Source organism: Siniperca chuatsi, linkage group LG4 (assembly GCF_020085105.1).
Source record: "Siniperca chuatsi isolate FFG_IHB_CAS linkage group LG4, ASM2008510v1, whole genome shotgun sequence".
Classification (NCBI taxonomy): Eukaryota; Metazoa; Chordata; class Actinopteri; order Centrarchiformes; family Sinipercidae; genus Siniperca; species Siniperca chuatsi.
In genome coordinates this window covers 11,082,770-11,092,933 of record NC_058045.1, presented here as the reverse complement: position 1 = coordinate 11,092,933, position 10,164 = coordinate 11,082,770, and the positions used below count along the sequence as shown (strand labels likewise).

Sequence of the window (10,164 nt, the reverse complement as noted above, 5' to 3'; positions counted from 1 at the left end):
GACTGATTACAACCCTCGCTGACGTCACTGATGACAGCTGTGACAGAAGAACAACGTCTGTAACATTTGGTCTGCGTTTACAAGTTTATACCGAATTGCACAACTGCGCAGGAGGAAAAAAGAAAAGATATTTATACAAAGCTTTATCATAACTTATTATTATTATTATTATTATTATTATTATTATTATTATTATTAATAATAATAATAATATTAAGCCTGAGCAGTAGTTATTTACTGTAAATTTCAGGGCTGTAGCCAAGATTCAAAAAGTATGAGCCCCCCAGAACATTTTCACCAGACAACAAGAATACAGTCTCTATTAAAACAAACAAACAAATTATTTGCATTTTTATATTTAATTTAATCAGCTACCTGTTGAATAATATTTTCTATTCTATAACTAATTTCATTACTGATGAATTATAATTTTCCACAGTTCAAAGTGACGTCTCCAAATGTCTTGTTTTGTCCGACCAAAACCCAAAGATATTCAGTTTACTATCACGTATGATAAACAAAAGCATCAAATCCTCACATTTAAGAAGCTAGAACCAGCAAATGTTTAGTTATCAGTTATCAAAATAGTGGCTGATCAATTTTCTGTCAATCACCTAATTGATAAATCGTTTCAGCTCTATTTTACAGCCTTCTCCACACTGCCAGCAATAAAATTATGCGTGTTTTTTGGTGGCCTAAAAGTAGTTAATTTCAAATATTTTGAGTCTAAATAATACTGCAGTCAGCCTATAAAACATCCACCAAGTGTACCACTTTTTAATTGTAGAATGTGAACACGCCCAGATTCCCACAAAAATAGAGGACATAACCACAGTGTTCTCAATGGCAGCTAAGACATATAATACAATACAATAATCATAATAATCTAACTTTTTTTTTAATTTCCATTGTATAAAATTGCATAAAACTCAAAAATCTGTAATTTGTTTATGCTAAATTATTTAATATGATAATACCTTCCATGCTTCTGAGAAAATCAGCAACATCTCTCTGCCAAAACAATTACATGTACATGGTTTATTGTAATGAAACATTTTTATTTAAATACTTTAGTCAGGAGGCCACAGTAGTTACAATATTGTGTGCTGTTTTTCTTAGTCAGCCAACTGTCAGCTAATTTTTTAGTTAAACTGAACCCAAGTGGATGTTAGTACAGAGCATTAAGGAACACAACTAACAACTGTATTTGTTTCTCTTAGACTCCGACTGCTGCAGGGATTAAACTTTAGGCTGTAGGTACTAACAGAAGTATCTACAGTCAAAATAGACATTCAGAATGTCTCATGATTGGAAAGACTGAATAGGTGCAGTACCTGTGGCCAGAGACAACAAGGCCTACTGTTTTGCCCTCTACTGCCAGTGTGTGGTGATTACCAGGACATACAGTTTTGCTGAAACTTACAAATGACCACATTTGAATACTGGAAGATCGCAGACAGCTTACATGTACTCTGTTTTCAGACATTTGGCTGTGTCATCTTTCATGTGGTAATTATATCTTTATAATAATGGTATCCACAGCGTATTGACATTGCAGTTATGTGGTATAACAGGTCATGACAGTCACTAAATCAAAAATTTTGGACATGTTATTACCTTTACAGAGATATAAAAGGTTGGAAAGTGAGAGATAACAGTAGATGAAAAAATAAGCTATAAGACGTATTTTTTTTAATAAAACAAAGACTCACAGATGCAACAAATACATGTGAGTCCAATTTGTAAGCCTTTGCTGAAATGTCCCAATATCCCACTTGCTCTAGCATTCAATTTTATGGACGATTTAATCAGGGGCCTTCAAATCAACCATGAAAGTGCAGCCTGTATGGAAAATAAATAAATAAACAAACTCGAAAACAGCTCAAGGCCCATCAAGTTCCCCCTCACAGAGCTACAGATTTTAATTTTTATATCACACATCATATTCTATATCTTCTTGCCCTAGTGTTTCATTTGCGATATCCCAAGATGACTTTTATGGTTGCACCATTACTTTAAATGCAAAAATCTCAAGTTTGTGAGGTGAAACAGGTCACATTTTGACTAAACTACAAATAGCACTTCAGCAGAGGTCTCCACATCTACCACGATAGTGCTGTAATAAATAAATAAATAAACTCAAAAAAGGCTCAAGGAACAGTTTTCACTTATATGATACAGATCTGCATTAGCTGACAGCAGTCATGTTAAATGTTGTTCTCTTCTCTTCCATTATGTCAAGATCACTAAATAATCATTTTGTGACCTAACATAACATATAATTTGCAACTAAAAATACCATTTGATGTTACTGATAGAGGTACTGTAGCTTAACTTAAAAGTTGCCAAAGTTAAAGTAAATTTGAAGACATATAAAATTTGCAGGGCTGTTATAGGCAAGGGAACAACCCTTTAACTGGACCGGGTTCAAATCCCTTACTGTCAAGCAACTGCCCTGTTGAAGTGTCTCTGATAACAGATCGAAACTCCTACCTGTAGGGTGTCTTTCTGTAGCTGACTATGACCTTAAAGGATAGGTTCACATTTTTCCACAGGTTCCATATGTACATTGAAAGAGTGAATTTTGTACTGGTTTTGGAAGATTTGTCTCACTCAAACTGCTGAAGCCTCATATTAGCTTCAGATAAACTTTTGAATACATTTTTGCACAAAATGAGGAGTGTGGATTTTGTCCCCCATCACTTACTTTAGAAGCAGGTTAATAAGGGATTTCTTAATGTCCAGTGAAAACAGGAGGAATGATTACACCAATAAAAACTGTTTCAATGAACATATGGGCAGCTCACTATTGTGAACCTATCTTTTAAATCTTGCTGTGGAAGGTAGCAAACATGGATTTATATTTAGAGTTTGCACAAGAATTCAGCGACAACATGTGATCATAATAACATTTAATGTTATGGTCACTTGTAATCTCCGACTTCTCATAGCAAGCTATAGTGAATTCAGACTATTCTGCATTGGTTACTGTCTAAAACATGAGACAATGAAGTCATTGCTTCTGCAGAAACATGGATCCATGGCACTGACATCACATGACATGTTTTGATCTCAGTATATAGCTGAGTATGAGCTTGTGAGCTATAGATCAAAAACAAAACCGGAAGCTTACGTAGGGGTAAAGATGAAGCTTGTGGTGAAGGCTCGTCAAAAACTACAATACTTCAGCTGTCAAAGCGGGGAAACAGAGAATCCATGGCAACAGCCTGTAACTCTTTGACATATATTTGAAAAGGTAGACTACCAATTGCAAAGAGAAGAAGGACTAAACAAGGTAATTTGAACAGTCTGGGTGATTATTTCTTAATCAACACGCAGGAAAATCATTTGTGCAAACACAACAAGAAAGTGATAAATTAGTTTGTCTTGTTATAGCATTTATACGCCAAGAAGACAGACCTGAGAAGAACCTGAGCCTCCCCCACAAACATGTGACAGACAGAGAGACGGAGGAGTTTTTACAGAAACAGTATCTTCTGTCTTCACTCAGGATATTCACGGGGGCTACACTGAAAAAAGAGGGTGGTTATTTTAAGCTTTGAAATCAGACCAATATTGCGACACCTTTACTTTGTCATACATTAATACAATCTTTCATCTGTAAGGTGTGAGTCAGTCTGTCATTAGTTATGATAAATAAGGGCACTACTAAGAATTATATTATAGACAGAGATTTAGTCAACATTCCTGCTGAAAAATCCAGATGAATGACCTTATACTGGTCTTTTGATGGTCTGAGTCTATTGTTGATGGTAATTTACATGGTCAAGAGGAATCGAAAATGTTTTAAAAACTTCAAAAATGAACACTCATTAAGTCTGGAACAGCATTTATCAGTGCAAATGAACACATTTTTTCTCTGTTAAGTTGTTAAACTGGTTAAAAATCAGACAGCCAAATAATCTATCAGAATAATCTGCATATCAGAAATTACATAAAGCTTGAAACAATACTGACAACTTTCAGTGTCCTTTAAGAATGGTTCTTCACTGGTGCAAAACAGTAGTACAGTCATATAATTCAGAATGTATTTAAATATTTTTAATTAAACTTTGGGAAGTGTGTGTGTACATGTAAAATTGCATTTGCACTTAGATAATATTTACTCATTTTACTTGGTCGCTTCAATTCAGAATCATTCATTGCTTCAAAAAAAATTTGAAAACGGCCTCCATTGATGACATCATCTTTCAGTATTGCAGTGGTTGTCGTTACTTGTGCACACACACATTGTACTCGGTAACATTGAAAAGTCAGGTCCCACCGAGATTTGAACTCGGATCGCTGGATTCAGAGTCCAGAGTGCTAACCATTACACCATGGAACCACATGTGCCTGTTATTGCCATAACACATCAAGTCCAAACATTTTTCATGGTTCATAATTTAGTAATAATTTTACTTTCTGTGATTTTAGTTTGAAGGTAATGATCGGGAAGCACCCATAGCGGGAAGAAAGCCGATCTACGGACTTGTCTTTGGTTTCATTTCTTCACTTTCACACGCACGGTCACCATGTCTGCCCCCGGTGGCCAACAGGAGGAACCACAGTGTTTTCTTTTGTTTCAATTCTCTTATTTCCAATAACTCTAAATGTTCTCACGGAGGGAGTAAGGATTAATGAACGTCATTTTAAATAGGAGTTTCATAATGTGGGCAATGTGAAGCCCATCTAACTTATAACGACTATGCAAATTGGCTATTGTCTGTATTATTATTATTATTATTTCTACTACTACTATTGCACTGTGCACTGTTTACCCAATAGCCGACACCACTCATCACATGAATGTAGTTCTGTACGTCTGTGTACCTCCGTATGTCTATTTGCACATTGCACATGTTCTTTATACTATAAACATTTGCACATTCATTAATAAAAAAAACATTTGATTCTCTTTGTATTAATCACTGTACAGCTTTTATTGTATTTTTATTGTAAATTTCCAAAAATGTACCTCCAATCTTTTGATATATATATATATATTGACTGTTATGGCACCACAACACCAAGGCAATTTTCTTGTGTGTAAAAACCTACTTGGCAACAAACCTGATTCTGATTTGAACTGTTTTTAAGGAATAGAGCCTGTACAAGCAAGCTTGACCTGATAATGATAGTCTGCCAGCATGACAAATTTTGACTAAATTCACAATATGACATAAACATTGGCCTTCAAAGTGAGTGAATTCAAACTCAAATTATGCATATTGATAAAGAAGCAGTCTAATGATAAATAACCCTTCAGTTGTTCTGTGTCATGAAATATTACTGATTATAGCTGAAATATGAAAATTTAACAAGGTTGTTTCTGCATACAGTAGCTGGTATCAAATAAGTTTATACAATGATGACTACATCTCAGTATCTCCCAGCTAACTTCCCCTCAGCCTACCACAGTGAGTTTATGGATATGGATGATATTTCTAAATTCCTCCTTTTTAAAATACAAAACACGACATAATACCAATAAAAAAGACATTTCAGATAAATGTCTGCCTTGTAGAGTTGTAGCTGTTACTGTTATGTCAGTGACAGTTTAGATGTTACTGTTATTGAGTGCATCATGATTACAATGTTTTTTCTGTCTCATAGAGAAAATAGTCTTTTCTGGAGACCTCAGCTTTGAAATAATGTGTAAACAACTGTCCAGAGTGTTCTCACAGAGTTCTCCTCCATGCACTGACCTCTCTAATTAGACTGATTTAGACAAATCTTTTGTCCATATAACAACTGTTCCAGACTTACTTAGTTAAAGGGCTTATTTGTGTGGAATAATGTGTGTGAAGGTATATTTTCATCTGAATTTTGGAGCAGCAGCACTGGGATGAATATTGATTATGCATTAAGAATAGCTAAGTAAAGATCCAGCTCTGGTCTGATGGATCCTCACAGTTCTGGTAGCTGGACGTGACCGCAAGATCTGCAGCTGAGCTCTGTTATGGATGTATCCACAGCAAAGTGCATGGTACATGTTTAAATAAAAGCACTATTACACACTGATTAAATTCCTGATGGTAGTTATTCATCAGGACAATACAAACTTAAACAGAGTTAGTAATGTGCCAGTAATTTGAAAAATGTTTTATGTTCACTTCATTTTTCCTCACGCCACATAAACCCACCACCTTGGCTCTCAACAGCCGATGTCAGACTGAAGTGAAAGTGACAGGTCATCCAGCAGCAGTGTGGTCAGCATCCAGGTGCAACCTCATGAGAATAAACCAAAGGTGCAACTCTGTCACAGCATTTAGAGGTATAGCCTCTTCCCAGTGGCAGCTTCTGTGAAAAACAGCTTCGGCTGAAAGATATAGCTGACAGGCTGACTGCAGCAGAAAGGATTATGCCTGAGGCCTGCATTACTAAGGTAAAGTCCCTGCAGTTCTTCTTTACCTCTGCAATATTTTACAACATTTTAATAATCAGCCTAGAGACAGTCCTACTTTGTATTAATACATTGCCCAGGTTGTTTTATTCAATGTGTTGCACCTATTAACGCACTGATGGATATTTTATACATGAAACTAAGTCTGTTTGGTCTTGTTTAGAAAATACTGAATCCAAGTAGAGTGTTCGCTTTGCAGCTCAATAAAGCTGAAAAGAAACTTCGTCGTTCGTCGTTGTGCTGCAATTTGATATTATCTGTTAGTTTGTTAGACTTTTATTATAGGCAAGGGCTTTGTACTTTAATTCCCCTGTAAACCATTTTCCTCAGTCTGTGAACTTCTATTCAAATTATACTTGTTTGAGAATTTAACACTTATCAAAGTTATTGTGCACTTTCTATCTGCTTCTAAGAATGAATGATAATTAGGGTTTATTGATATTTAGCTTGCAGATTCACACTGTTGCCTGTTCTAGTTTATGTCTGTGTGGTGGATGTCGGGTTCACTGTCTTTGTATATAATGTATATTTTGAATTTTGTGGATTTTTGAGATCTGCAGTACTTTGTACTGCAACTGTTACGCAACAATTTCCCTCTGGATAAATAAAGTTCTATCTTATCTTAAAATATACTTTTTACACCAGAAAACTTGCACAGAGTTGCACAGAATTTTAACTGGTGTACGGTCTGTAAATAGTGAATTCATTAAATGAAAATATGCAACAAACTCTGTATAATTTAACTATTCAACACATCACACTGAAACCGGAAAAGGAACAGAGGAGAGGAAATGCATTTTGGTTGATTTTTTTACTGTCAGGATCTAAAATGTAAATGTGTTAGAAAGGAAAAACAAATGACTTCCTCTGAGACAGTTGATGCTGCTAAATTAGAAATGATGGAGTGCAGGTGTGGACAGATGTGGATTTGTCCGTGAGAATCTAGTAATCCTTGGAGCAGAGGAGGAAAATACAAGTTTACAATTACATATTTAATGGCTTCAATACCTAATCCACATTGGTCCAGAATGGATGAGTCAAACAATGAGTCAAAGCTCAAGAAATCAAAAAATGTTCCTTTTTCTGTTACAGTGACTCAGCTGAAAGGCAGCACCAGCTCCCCAGGAGCAGTAATCACACCTGCATTTGAACATGAGTAGTGGTTTCAGAACCTTTTTAGTAGGATCTCGTGCTGGGAGGCATTTGATCTTTACAGTTTAAACTTTTCACCTTTCAGTATCTGCCCTGCTCTCAATCTGACATCTAATAAGTTAAATTATATTTCTGTTTTGTTGCTGTCTGCCCCCTCTGAGCTGTGAGACATCATATAAATTATTTCTGTGTTGCGAGGATATTCAACAAGCTGAAAAATCAAAATCTCTCTTGAGTGCTGACCTCGCTGCGGTGTGACCTCGTCGTCTCATCCGAAGTACTCGCTTGTATTTGGTCCATTAGCTTCTTGACTTACTGGCTGCATTTCCTTTTAGTGGGGCACCGGCTTGTTGTCTGTCAGCTGGGCAGCATGTCCATCATCTGTGAAGCTTGTGAAACCTGCTTCCTACTACTGAGGAACAACCAGAACTCATCTGCTGTAGTGAGATGGTTCCACAATGTCTCTTTATGCATCAGACATAGTTCAGGCATAACATTACACTTAAAGCACATCGGTTTTACTACATAAGATGCATTTTTAAATCATTTTATGCAGTTTTGATGTGGTGGTCCACTAGATACCTAAGCCAGTTGTTCAGTTAATGGCTAGAAAAGACTGTCATAAACTGCTTTTAAAAACTGCTTTGTAAGTGTTGTGTGTGTGATGTAAGGCCATGCATGTGATGTGACACTATGCACAAATACCACAGACTGAGCAGACAGGGTGCATATTAAAATCACAACATGATGTTGTTTCTATTATGTCTTGTGTATGTGGTTGATCATTTTATATTTGCATAGTGCACAATCTAATTAATACATTAACTATTTAAAAAACAAATTAAGTGTAGTCTAATGCACACCTGTTAGACAGGCGCGTAGGGAAATTGAAGAGTAACTTAACACCCCCCAAAAATCTTGTTTTGCTGACCTCCAGTGGTTTAACTTGTGTACACCTGATGTACAGGTGTACTCCAGGACCCCGTGACATCACTGTTGGGTGTGGTTACAAGTGCAACAAAGCACACTTCTGACCACACCAGGCTTGTTTGATGTCAGAGATCAAACAAGCTTGAAACATTCCACCAGAGGGGGCAGTGAAAAACTTCTTGTCAGACTGGTGTTAAGTTACTCTTTAAATTATTCAAAAGACAGTGAATTCACACACACTGTCAGCATTAAGTTTATTAGAAATGCAACATTGGTGTTGTTGACTGTGCAGTGGTCGAAGAAGTATTCAGATCCTTTAAAGGTGGGGTATGCGATTCTGGAGAAATCCAATGGCATGACAAATACCATGATATAGAGTGAACCACAACACAGCAAGTAATGTAATCAACGTAGCTAGGTTGTGGATTAGCAAACTGTTGCTACAGTTGCTGCTGCGAAGCTAACAGCCAGAGAGGACGAGACATTTTCCCAGAGCAGCACACCAGCTCCAGACAGCGATACTCACATCTCTCCTGCTACTGTAGCTAACATCACAACAACAGCATATCTTGGCAAACTAGAAAGTAAGCTGAATGTCTGTGGGCAAGTCATTTAACGTTACTTGACACGCAAATCATGGCTGGAATGGCTAAAATTGTGTTGTGTGGCCCGGTCTGAGCCACTTTATTTATTTCCCATTTACAGAGCCAGTTTTTTTCAGCGCACACACTGAACGGACAGCTAGCGGACCGTGAGGAGATATTCGCAGAATTTGAAAAAAAGACATGTATTGGATTAGAATCACATACCCCACCTTTAAGTAAAAGTAGCAATACCACAGTGTAGAAATAATCCATTACAAGTAGTCCTGCATTCAAAATTTTACTTAAGTAAAAGAAGATAAGTATTAAAATGTACTTAAAGTATAACAAGTAAAAGTACTCATTAAGGAGGATAAATGGCCCCTGATACATTTTTATGTATTATATAACTGGATTTTTGCAATAACATGTAAGCAGCTTTTTAATGTTGCAGCTAGTCCAGGAGATCATTTTAACTACTTTATATACCGTTGGATAGTTGTATATAAAGCAATACATCAGACCTTTAAAACAATAAGATGCTGTTCAAATAACAAGTAGTACAGAATTGTGAAGCCTACGAGTGTATATCTTGTAGTTGTCACCTCTCTGACAAGCCTAACATGAGAGCGCTTTGACAAAATGTCCCCATTCATGAATCTGGAAGATGTTTAAAGGCAGAATGAGTAGGATTTGTCGGTTGCTGTTTGTAAACACACGATTCAAAGTTGGCACCTCCTCCCCGGCTCAACGAGCAAGAAAGCGAGCAGCGGTGGTCGAGTTAGAGAGTGAAAGAAGAGAGGGAGCAGCATTAGAACGACGCAGTGAATTAGGGAAATAAAAACTTATTATTATTCTGATTGTTTCACGACGGTTATGTTCTAAAGCACAAATCTGCCACACCTCTGCACAACTCTGTGGGAACGAGCCACGTTGCCGGATTTTGTGTCCCAAACTATGCTTCATCCTGTCCTCCTCTGTTCTGCCTGTGTGTGTGTAGCTCAGCCCTGCCCTCGGTCACACAGACATCCATATATGTCTCGCATAGCCAGACTGCACACTTCGTTTTAGCACTGTAACAGTGCTGGAGATACA

At 36.9% G+C, this 10,164-nt stretch overlaps 1 non-coding gene across 1 annotated transcript; it reads right to left on the bottom strand.

Moving 5' to 3' along the window:
* Positions 1 to 4,276: 4,276 nt before the first annotated feature.
* Positions 4,277 to 4,348, bottom strand: trnaq-cug. The gene has a single exon. It is a non-coding gene; the product is annotated as a tRNA-Gln (tRNA).
* Positions 4,349 to 10,164: the final 5,816 nt, after the last annotated feature.